We start from the raw sequence: 12,640 nt of genomic DNA, 5'->3' as shown, positions 1-12,640 counted from the left end.
GTTAAAAGGGGTACAATGTTTGGGGTTGTCGAGTAAAATATAGGGTGCAAGTGGAGTTTGGTGGTTTTGGCGATGGTTAAATAAAAGCAAGAGAGGTAGTATACGGTTGTGGCTTTTGGAAGGGTTTTTTTTGGGGGGGGGGCATAAAATCAAGATGAAAAGGAGGGGTTAGTCGGACAAGTGAGGTTACTGTTTGCGAAGGAAAAAGGGTAAATGGAGTGATTAGGATGGAAGGTCTAAAAAAGAAGGGATAAAGGGTGGTTTTGGGTTTTGGGGTTGATACAAGTTTGGGTTTGCTGTTGAAGGAGAGAAAGGTGGTGATGATTCGGAAACTACAGATACTGTCATTGTGGGGTTTCTCATAAGAAAAGCAGGACTTATTTGGCCACTCAACAACAACAACAAGAAAGGTGGCTAATTTGTAGCGTGAAACAAGGCCATTTCGGGTTTCCTATTGGAAGGCTTGCGGTCCACAGTATCGTGTGATTGGGTGTTGGGGTTTTGGCCTTGTGGCTAAACTAAAGGATGAGAGCTGTTTATAGCATAGTTTCAAGGGGCTGGGTAATTGGTTTTCTACAAGTTTGGCTCTTAAAAATTAGGGATAAGTTGTAAATCTGCTATTTTATAGAGAGGTTTGGGGATGGAAGCAAGTGTGTTGAAGTTGGATGGCTATTCGGTGGTGTCCCATGAGGCTGAAAACACGGTGGGTTTTGTAGGCTAAACCTACAGGGTTTCAAGACCGGTTGAAAAGAAGGGGGAAAGAAAGATTTGGGATGTCTGTAGATGTATCATGGGCTGAGATAGAGGGCCTTGGAACCCAAAATAAGGGACTGTTAGATGGTATTCGTGGGCTGAGAATGGAGGTTCTTCCTGAAGCTCTAGGTGATGCAAGGGCTGCCTAGTGTTGGAGAGAGTTTTGGGGACTGGTTTGGGTGTAGAAGAAAGAACCTAAAACAGAGTTTCAATTGGTCATAAGGGAGGGAAGGATGGTTAGTGGTTAAATAAAAGGTGGTTAAAGGTTGGGGGGAGGGGAGAGGTGAAACAAGCATAAGAGAGGACAAGGTGGGTTTGGAGAGGGGAAGAGAGATGGCTGCTGAAATGGGAAAGAAGGGAATAAGGTCTGAAGGATTGGCAGAAACAAATGGGTTTGGTGGATAGGTTAGTTGCCTAAAAAGAAAGGCTACAAATACAGGTTTCCGGGTGATTAACAGATGGTTGTTGGTCGATGTTTTACAGCCGCTAATGGGTGGGAAAAGTGCCAGATTTCAAGAAAGAGTGATGGCGATTGATGGATAAACGAACGGGGAAATCCCTCCCGTTTGGTGGGTGGACCGCAAGCGGATCAATCCAAGGAAAGACCTCGCTCTAATACTACTTTGGCTTAGACGGAAGCATGTGGAGAAAGGTGAAGAACACCGTCTTCAACCCAGTAGAAGAAGCCGTCTTCTTCAATAAAACTCTTGAATCCCCAAGAGGAAATCCTTGAATCCACAAGGAAGAAGATAAAAATGAAAACTGAAATTTTATTCCATTGCCAAATCTCTTTTTTACAGAAGATACAATCATTTATTTATAGAGTTTTTCTCTAAGATTTGGATAACCTCAAACTCTTCCTAACTCTATCTCTAGTACTCCTAACTTATCTCTGACTATTAATCTTTTTGCAGATAAAAAATAAGCAAGAAAAAAGAAAACTAACAAACGTGTCCTACTTCAGTATCCCTTTTCACAACTATTTGGGTGTTGTGGAAGGAAAGAAAATCTCTTGTGTTTAAAGAATACTCAAAGGGACCGTACTACCTCTTCAACAAGTGATAGCTACTGCCATCTCATGCGTGAGAATTATTCCATTCTTTAGATTTGCCTTGGTACACGACCTATGGTATGGGTGGAAGGAGATCTGTAGTGCTCTGACAATGGTCCTAGGATTCTCCAAATGTGGAAACCTCTTGCGCATGGCCTATTGAAGTTGAATTTTGACGGGTCCAGTATGGGAAATCCAGGCCCATTTGGTATTGGTGGAGTTCTCAGGGATGAATTCGGTTCAGTTTTATGGGCTTTTACGGTCACAGTTGGAGTAACAGATGCAAGTGAAGCTCAAGTGCATGATGTCAGCTTCAAGGAATCAAGTTCTTAGGATATGAAGATTTGAAAAGAGTTGTGGTGGAAAGGGATTCACTAAATGTGATAAGATGGCTCAGTGGCTCCCACCCTTATCCGATTTTGGTTTGCCCCATATTTTGATGAAATACAAGATAAGGTAGGGGAATTTTCAATTTCCTTCCAACATGTTAGGCACTCGATCAGCTAATAAGGTGGCCGACAAATTAGCAAGAGATGGGGTTTCTAGGGCGACTGAGGAATTATTTGACTTCCTTCCGCCTTAACGCCTCTTTTTCATTGCCTAGGTACGGGCTTTCTATTGCATTTTCTTTGTTGTTCTTTCTGATTTCTTGCTTTTCTTCATTGACCTCCCTGGTCTCTTTTCCGTTTAATAAAATTACTTTGCATTCAAAAAAAAATCTCTAGTTGAAGGAATAATCCCCTGATTACAATTCCCTCCTATTTATAATAATAAAGGTAACTAATTTTTCTCCATGATGGGGACGTCTTTTATTGTAATTTCGTAGGTCTACTCGTAAATCTCTTATACTTCCACGTTGATGTGTTGTAGAGTTGGATCAAAAATAGGAGAATGATCTCCTTTAGAATTTGGTTTCCTTCTCCTTCAATAAGTCCCACCAAAAGTGGAATCCTTATCCTCTTTGCCACAACCAACTCCTACGTGGAGTTTAATTTCTTTATAGTATTTTTTTGTTTGGTTTCTTTATAGTATTTTCCACCAATGATAGCTAGGTAAGCCTCCATGCCTTGTGTCACGGACCTTTGGTTTGGGATTGAGGTCCGTGCGGCACTTCCGTTGCCTCACAACAAGCAAGTAAGCCTAGCAAAGTTATGAGAATCAAACCTACAAAATAAACACAAATGGAGTGCTAAGTTTCCAAACACACACAAAGCAATAGGGCACGCGAGTAGGCAAATGTTAAGCTTTATTGATGATTCTAGAACAAGTTACAATAGGATTATGCCAAAAGGTCTACAACTCCTAAGGGTCCCCGATCACCAGTTGACTAGAATGGAATCCCTGCTAGGATATGCACTAGCAATGCACCACTCGATGGCCAACCAAGATCTCAGGGTAAAGAGCTTTAGCAACCAACCCACTTAGCGGCGAGTGGCGACCAAAGGTGCTATAAACAACAACTTTCCAAGACACAACGAGACGAGCTACGTTTGGATTTTAATACCAACTACGTCCTCACTACACCATGTACATAGGCATGAGTCTTACATATTACATTGATAGACCAAGTCACGGGCCATAGGCCATGCGAACAGCGCTGGACAAAATGGCAACGTGACACTCCCCCACCCAATCATGTCGACGCCCTCGTCGACATTGCGTCCGTGTAGGTACGTATTTCATGTTCAGTGAGGTGGAGCTTTTCCCTTGCTTCCCAGCTGGCTTCTGAGTCTGGTAGGCCTTTCCACTTGATGAGGTATTCTAGTGTCGGTCTTCGAGAAGTTCCTCGCGGCTTGGTGCGTTCAGCCATGATACCCTCAACTTCAAGTGTGAAGGAAGTTGCGTGCGGTTCCTCTCGAACTGATGTGTTTCTGGTGTTGTCTTCCTTATCGGCTCGATAAGGCTTCAAACAACTGGCATGAAAGACAGGATGGATTCTAAGCCATGAAAGGAGTTGGACCCGGAAGGAGACTTTACCAACACGCTCAAGGATGGGAAGGGGTCCTTCATACTTTCGAACCAAGCCTTTATGCACTTTGCGGGTAAGCTTGAGCTGGCTAGAGTTCAATTTGACTAACACCAAGTCACCAACTTTGAAGTCATCTGGTCTTCTATCCTGATCCGCCCACTTCTTCATCCTCCTTGAAGCTTTCTCCAAATACGCTCTGGCGATGTCTACATTTGTGTGCCACTCTTTTGTCATATGATAAGCAGGGGGCTATTGCCGATATAACCAGCAGCGATGGAATGGGGGGTGGAAGGTTGCCGGCCAGTCGCTAGCTCGAAGGGGCTTTGATTAGATGCAGAGCTCTTTTGTAAGTTGTAGCAAAACTGCGCTACATCGAGCAGGTGAACCCAATTTCGTTGGTTGGCGCTAACAAAGTGTCTCAAGTATTCTTCAAGCAAGGCATTGACCCTTTCTGTCTGTCCGTCAGCTTGGGGGTGTAGGCTCGAGGAGAAGTTTAACTTTGTGCCCAACAACTTAAACACTTCGGTCCACAGGCGGCCTGTGAATCTTGGGTCCCTGTCACTGACACTTCACAACATGGCGGAAGAATAGTCTAGCTGCCTCCTCTGCACTGCAATATAATGGCGCTGGTATGAAGGTTGCATACTTTGAAAACCTGTCCATGACCACTATGATAGAGCCAAACTCCCCAACTTTGGGTAAGCTCACAATAAAGTCTAGGGAGATACTCTCCCAAGGTCCCTTCGGCACTGGCAACGAGTCTAAGAGTCCCAAGGGCTTGTCCCTTTCCACCTTATCTTGCTGGCAAGTGAGGCACGTCCGAACATACTCTTCCACATCATCGCTCATTCGGGGCCAGTAGTAACTACGTTCAACCAGGGCGAGAGTGCGATGAATCCCAGGATGCCCTGTCCACAGAGTATCATGGCACTCTCTCAAAAGTTCTTTCCTTAGGTCACCTGATCGCGGAATGTATATTCGACTCCGCTTGGTCATTAGGAGACCGTTTTGGGTCCAAAAACATCGTGATTTCCCCGCCTTCACAAGCTGCATGATAGTTTGGGCGAATGGATCTTTCTCAAGCCCTTCACGAATACGGTCTTGTAGGTTGCTCTTTATTTGACACATGGAGGCATGTTCATCCAATTTCAAGGTGGCCAACTCAGCCTTTCGACTGAGTGCGTCGGCTACTTGGTTTGATCGGCCCGGCTTGTATTCTAGAACCATGTCAAATTCTGCAAGAAAATCTTGCCATCGAGCTTATTTTGGTGACAACTTCCTCTGGGTTTGGAAATAGCTTGTGGCTACATTATCGGTCTTGACAACAAACTTGGAGCCAAGAAGGTAATGTCTCCAAACTCGCAAGCAGTGTACTATTGCGGTCATCTCCTTTTCTTGCACGGTGTACTTTCGTTCAGTGTCATTGAGTTTGCGGCTCTCATAAGCAATCGGGTGCCCTTCTTGCATAAGCACACCGCCAATAGCATAGTCTGAGGCATCAGTCTAAACTTCAAATGGCAGCGAATGGTTTGGCAGTTGTAGCATTGGCTCCACCATAACAACATCCTTGAGATTCTGAAAGGCAGTATTATATTTTTCGGACCATAACCACAGGCGATCTTTCTTCAACAAGTCTGTCAAAGGAGCCGCTCGATTTGAGTATCCTGATATGAACCGCCGATAGTAGTTAACAAGCCCGAGGAATGACCGGAGTTCTCCCACCTTGGTTGGAATTTGCCACTCTTGGATGGCACGGACCTTCTCATTGTCGATGCGAATTTCTCCTCCACCCACTTCGTGACCCAAGAACATAATACGCTCCTGAGCAAATGAGCACTTTTCTAGCTTCACATAGAGTTGGTTATTTCTGAGTACCCCAAGGACCTTCTTTAAATGATCACCGTGTTCTTTGAGAGTGTTGTTATATACTACAATGTCATCGAGGTAGACCACTACAAACTTATCTAGAAACTCATGAAACAACCCATTCATCAAAGTACAAAAGGTTGCAGGGGCATTAGTAAGGCCAAATGGCATCACCAAGAATTCAAAGGCACCATACCTTGTTACAAAGGTTGTCTTGGCCTCATATCCTTCTGCAATTCGCACTTGGTAATAGCCGGATCGCAAATCCAGCTTGGAGAAGTATCTGGCTCCTCCCAGTTGGTCAAACAAGTCAGCAATTAGGGGGATAGGATACTTATTCTTCACAGTCAGCTTCTTGAGGGCCCTATAGTCAATACACAATCGTAGACTCCCATCATGCTTCTTTTGGAACAGAACTGGGGCACCAAAGGGGGCCTTTGAAGGCCTAAGAAATCCTGCTTCTAGTAGCTCATTGAGTTGCCTCCTAAGCTCTGCTAACTCTGTAAGGGGCACGGGCTGGGGGTATGCTGCCAGGCTCTAGCTCAATTTTATGGTCAACTGCCCTCCTTGGCGGTAGCTTCTTGGGTAGCTTCTCAGGCATGACATCTTTAAATTCTTCTATAACATCTTTGATGCTTGGGGGAATGAGGATCTCCCCCACCAGTGCCTCTCCCATCTTTAAGGTTGCCACAAAGGTGGGTTCCCCTTTCTTTAAATCCTTCTTCAGCTGAAAGGCCGTTAAGTGTTCGACGTCTTTCCTCTCTTGTCTAGTGGCAGGAATCATACAAGGTGTTTTTTCTCCAAACATACATAAGGAGTTTAAGTAGGGCATTGGAACTGCTTTGGCCTGGTTCAAGAATTCTATCCCCAAGATGACATGAAAATCATCTAAGGGTACTGCCATGAGATTGGTTGTTCCAGACCATGCCCCAATCTTGATTGGTACACTCCTTGCTTTCCCAGTGATGGGGCGGGCCTCTGAGTTTACTGCCTTCATTTTCCAGTCATCTTTTTCAAACTTCAACACCAAATGTTTTGCCTCTTGTTCCGAGACAAAGTTGTGTGTAGCACCTGTATCGATCATAGCCCGAGTCATCTTTCCATTGATGCATGCTTCAATGTACATCAAGCCTTTGGATGGGACTCCTTTAGAAAGAATTTTCCTAGCACCTTGTCCCTTGATAGCAGTGCACAGGCTTAGAGCTGTCATCTTTAGTTCCTCCTCATCTTCTTCCTCTTCGCTCTGAGCATGGGGTGAGGAAGTTGAAGCTAGCAAAGCATTGACAGTCCCCTTTTTTGGGCAAAACCGAGTATAATGTGGACCGGTGCATATGAAGCACGGCCCCTGTGACGCAGAAGTTGGTGCCTCATTGTATTGTCTGGACCCTTCTCTGGGATACGTTCTCCTATCGCCCCCTGAACCCTGGATTCTTCCTTTTGTGCTACTAAAAGACCGACTAGAGGTATTCATGTTGCTGGGAGGCCTGTTGAAGCTGATGGATGGCTTGTTGTTGAAGTCTTTCTTCGTGTTTGTTGCGTCATCCCCCACATGATCAAATAACTTTTTTGCTTCGATCATTGCCGTGGCAAGGTTCTGAACTCCTCTTCTTCGGAGCTCTGTCTGGGACCAAGGCTTTAGTCCCTCCATAAATTGAAATAGCTTGTCCTCCTCTGACATGCTCTTTATATCAAGCATGAGAGTCGAAAATTTCTTCACATATTCTCGAATCGACCCTATTTGTTGAAGGCGCCGTAGGTTCTTTCGGGCAATGAAGTCCACATTCTCAGGCATGAATTGTGCCTTAAGTTCTCGCTTCATGTCTTCCCAACTGTCAATAATACATCTTCCCGCTTCAATCTCTTCATAACGGGTTCGCCACCACAATTTGGCATCATCACTGAAGTACATGCTGGTCGTAGTGACTTTGGCCTCCTCATCAAGATGTGTTGCACTGAAAAATTGTTCTATATCGAACAAGAAGTTTTGTAACTCCTTAGCATCACGGGGACCTGCGTAGCATCGTGGTTCAGGCACTCGTACCTTGCTATCATGTCCATCACCGTGACCACCTATGCCATTACCGATGGTCCTCATGACTAAATTCACCTGGCCAGTGAGGGTCTCAACTTGCTTTCGAAGATCCTCCCTCGCGGCCTGATTCAATAACTCAGCAAGAGCATGGACTCGCTCTTCTACCTCTTCTATCATGCCCTTGGTCTCCATACCAAGGCCTTCTGTCAACTCGTCAAGATTAAATTGTTGTTGCTCTACCGCTGTCACCCTTTTCTCAACACCAGCAACCCGTTCTCTTGTACTTCGCACCAGTATTGGTTCATTGAGTGGTTCTTGATCATCACGGACCTGACTAGACTCCGGAGGGAGTGTTTGGGTAGCATTCTTCTTCGCCATTTCTGAATGTAGGTAGGAACTTCTGCTTTGATACCAACTGTCACGGACCTTTGGTTTGGGATTGAGGTCCGTGTGGCACTTGCGTTGCCTCACAACAAGCAAGTAAGCCTAGCAAAGTTATGAGAATCAAACCTACAAAACAAACACAAATTGAGTGCTAAGTTTCCAAACACACACAAAGCAATAGGGCACGCGAGTAGGCAAATGTTAAGCTTTATTGATGATTCTAGAACAAGTTACAATAGGATTATGCCAAAAGGTCTACAACTTCTAAGGGTCCCCGATCACCCGTTGACTAAAATGGAATCCCTGTTAGGATATGCACTAGCAATGCACCACTCGATGGCCAACCAAGATCTCAGGGTAAAGAGCTTTAGCAACCAACCCACTTAGCGGCGAGTGGCGACCAAAGGTGCTATAAACAACAACTTTCCAAGACGCAACGAGACGAGCTACGTTTGGATTTTAATACCAACTACGTCCTCACTACACCATGTACATAGGCATTAAAACAATTTTTTTCTCCCAGTTTTAGTGGAAATGAGGGTGTAAATTTTGTTTTACACCCATTTTACGTTGAAAGAAACAGAGCTCAGTTTATTTCGATGTACAAATGGACGTGAAATTTGTTTTATGTTGTAAAAACGAACATAAAACTAAATTTACGTCCATTTTTATGTTGAAAGAAACGGAGTCTCAGTGAAATATTTGCTCGGTTCATAGATAGTAAAAAGTGTATCCCTATCTCATGTTCTGATCTCAGTTCATAGATTTTGCATGATGTTAGTAAGATTATAAGTTTGGATCCCCATCCCTGATTTTCTAATGAACTGTTGCCTTCTTTCACTGTGTTGCATTTGCAGATGTAATAACGTTCTCTACCTTTGAGGCGTACCCGAGGATGAAGAAATTGAAGATGCTGAAAGAGATTAAGAAGCAGATATTCACTACTGGTTTTTTCTGATCTTATACACCTGCAATGCATTGTCCTCAGTACTCTGATCTGATGAGGTTTTACTGTTAACCGATTATTATAGGGAACTGCAAAACTATTATAGCTTAAATGTACTCTAACTTCTAATTTCGGTATATAAATCTGTGACATATTTTTCTTGAGCTCTGTAAATCAGGTTTAATGCATATGCTAGATACATAATCCAAGACATTTTTGGCTATAATACAAGGGCTAAACTATTACCACCAGTAGAGCTCTATAATGCTTTTCAACCAACTCATTCTCTACCTTAAAAGCAAAAACAATAAAAAAGAGAAATGATATATTTGGCTCCTTTTGTTCCTGGGTCACCCCTTTGTAGTGTAAAAAAACTAGTCATAAATACACTAGAGAGGGTGGCTCGTGGGGGCTAATATATTACTTCCCTTAAAAAATTGTGCTCTTCATTATTTTGGTTCATGTCAAACTAAAAGGAAACATCGAATTTTGAGGGTACTATCGGATTATTCTTTCTTCTCCCAAGTGAACGGAATCAAGTTGCAGAATACGAGGCGGATTTGAAGGGGAAAATGCTGGAATCTATTTTCCACCTCGAAGAGGTAGTATTCTGATTCTGCCCCGGATGGAATGAAATTTTTATTGAAAGTTTTTTTTTAAGGGAAATGATTTCAGCACTCCAATGTTTTGATAAGATGCACGCACCATCTTGTCCTTTAGTATTTAAAGGGCTCATAAGAGTTTTTTTTTAGAGGAATTTAGAGGAAACGAAAAATGCTAGATGATAAGATGCTTGAAAACATTGCAATTGCTGTTTTGATATCATTTCCCTTTTTTCATTTTTTTCATTCCTTTTGCAAGGGAATTGGAATAATATTCATAATAGAATGCCGGTCCTGATTCCCGACTCTGGCATTCCAAAAGAAGCCATAAGTGAGTAATCTACGTCTTTGGTGTAGTGGATACACGTGTTTTAACAGAGTATAAAACAAAGTGGGAAGTGCACATGTAAAACAAAGTGAATATCAGTCCCTTATGAAAATGAATGTGTACCAAATTAGTGTTTTTACTTGTGATATTTCTTCGAGGAAAAGCACAAAAATATTTTATGTCTTATGCCACAACATAATTTTGCTTTGGGATTTTTTTCCTCTTTGCTATCATGTGCAAAGGACTTGTTTGTTTAAGATTATGCCAACCGATTGTGAGTCCCAAAACCAATTATCGGACTCAAAATTAAATGTTAATCTTCAGTCCAATAATTGGTTTTGGACTCACAATCGTTTGGTACAATCTTAAACGAACAGGGCCACTGTGAGTCAAAAACCAATTATTGGATTCAAAATTTGTAATTTTGAGTCCAATAATTGGTTTTGGACTCACTATCGGTTGTCATAATTTTAAACGAATAGGGCTTTAGTTTACCCGATACTCTTTTCATATAGCATATAATATTCGATACTGATATTTGCACTGCCGTGTTTTGCTAATGAGACGAACTGATCACCTTGTCTTTTGTTTTTATTTTTTATTTGGCCGCTGAGAGCTTTTAGGGAAGTGTAGTAGCTTTTGACATCTGATTAAATAATAAAAGAAAGGTGAGTTAGTCTTATTATCAAAAATTCCAATTAAGTGGCTAGAAGTTAGATGTCCTATCTTGGAAATCACTCCAAATTACTAACTTCTAGCCACTTAATTGGAAGTTTTGAACATGAATACTGCTCAGTCCATAATATGGCACATTTGGAACGAGAGGAACAGGGAACGGAGTGGAAGAAGGGAGGAGATTCCTGAATGAGGAAAATGATCCAATTACTTCGAAAGAATTGAACGAGGAGCCATATGAGGTGAAAATCTCATGTACCTTTGAATTTAGGTTATCTCGGCTTATACCAAGTTGGTCTTCAACCCTTATTCATGGGGGGTTCATGACTCTAACAATGAAAATATTGCTATTCGTGATTGAAAAACGACCCCATCGGTCCGCTCCTTTTAATGGACATTCTTAGCCGTCCTCCGAGGGTTAACACCATGCCGTTGCAACCATGCCTCAACGAATATTTGAGAGGTGGAGGGCATGACACCAACACTCAAACAAACTATTAAAGACCGGATCAGCAAAGGAAACATACATGTTGAGAATGATAGCCTAGCTGCCTAATTTACTCCGGAATTCCCTATGCTTCGAACCTCCTCTCTGTCCTTTTCCTTCGGGTTCTACTTCTGGCTGGAAAGCATAAACCTCATTATTCTTCGAATAAATGGACCATGGCGTAGGTAGCAGTTCCTTTTTCTTTGACTGATCAGGGCTTTTTGTTTATAGGAACCCGTACTGTCAACTTCAGACAGGAAAGGAGATAGTTCCGTGGAAGAAAGGGCTCTTACGGAAGGGAAGGAGCAAGCCCCAGATGAGGATCTCATAGTTCGATTTGTGGTTTAGCTTTCGCCGATTGGATAGACCTATCAAAATAGTCATAATACTAGAAACCATTTTCTTGGCCTTGGGAAGTAGGCAAAGGACTAACTAGAAGGCGCCGGGCATGACTTCTCTTTCCCCACCCTTGTCGAATTTTTCAGGATAAGGCTAAGAGTTGGCATCACAACGCTCTTGATATCAAGCTTGCTATTGTTGCGTGGTCCAAAGCTAAGGTAGGTATCCCTTATTCGACCGGTGATATTCTACGTCATTGGTCTTCTGTTGTATCAGAGTGGAAGAATCGTGCCAATATCACTCCGAAATGGGAACCACCGCCGGAAGGGTGGTTCAAATTAAACTTTGATATCAGTTCACTGGGTAATCCGGGCATTGCTGGTATTGGTAGGGTCATAAGGGATGAGAAGGGTGCCCCGATCATGTCCTATTCTGGAGCTATCGGAATATACAGCGTGAACGAAGTTGAGGCTAGGGCCTTACTTTTTGGTCTAAAAAAGTATGTAAAGCATAATCTGGGCCCTCTCATTGTCGAAGGGGACTCTCCCAATGCCATTGCATGGCAACGAACCATAGTTTGGGACCCTGCCAGCTCTCTTTCATGCTAGATGAGATCCGCGATCTGGTTCGCATCATCCATCCCAAAATAACGCATAAGAGGAGATCCGCTAATTCAATGGCAGATGGTTTGGCGAAAGACGGAGCCCATTTGGCAGTTAGTCTTGTGACGTTCAATGAAACTACGGTGGGGGTTGCATGATCGCTATTGATTGAAATATGTAACTTTGGTGCCCTATGGAATATTGTCCAATGATCTGAGTTTCTTTGTATCGGGGACATCTTGTCCCCGTTTTCCCTGTAAATTTCATGATTATTGGAATGGGATATTGTTAAACTTTAAAAAAAATGTTGCTCAATCAAATGGTTGAGAGATTGTTGGATCTGAGTGACCTACTTCTATAGCATCCAATTAATGGGCCACCCGAGATGTAGGGTTTGGATCATGCTGACATCATGGGGGTAGGCCCAAGTGAAGTTTCTCATTGGACTCTCAAGTGAAAAGCTTCTCACACCATATTTACCTTTTATCTTGTTGATTAAGAAATAAGAATGCATGGAGAGAGAGAGAGGTTTAAAGGATTGGGTTTAGGGTAACTAACCCTAAAGTGAAAGGGCTCTGTTCTATCTCCCGTGGCTTCTATATACGT

The 12,640-nt window shown here is 42.9% G+C and overlaps 1 long non-coding RNA gene across 1 annotated transcript; it reads left to right on the top strand.

Moving 5' to 3' along the window:
• Positions 1-234: 234 nt before the first annotated feature.
• LOC143883495 (uncharacterized) lies at positions 235-9,165 on the top strand. Its single transcript, XR_013252398.1, has 3 exons — positions 235-1,405; positions 1,668-2,408; positions 8,913-9,165. It is a non-coding gene; the product is annotated as an uncharacterized LOC143883495 (long non-coding RNA).
• The last annotated feature ends 3,475 nt before the right edge of the window (positions 9,166-12,640 follow it).

Source organism: Tasmannia lanceolata, unplaced genomic scaffold (genome assembly GCF_043159265.1).
Source record: "Tasmannia lanceolata isolate RefF3 unplaced genomic scaffold, GAP_Taslan_0.1 ptg000008l, whole genome shotgun sequence".
NCBI classification, from domain to species: Eukaryota; Viridiplantae; Streptophyta; class Magnoliopsida; order Canellales; family Winteraceae; genus Tasmannia; species Tasmannia lanceolata.
The sequence above is the reverse complement of the archived record's forward strand: the minus strand, read 5'-3'. Positions and strand labels throughout refer to the sequence as shown.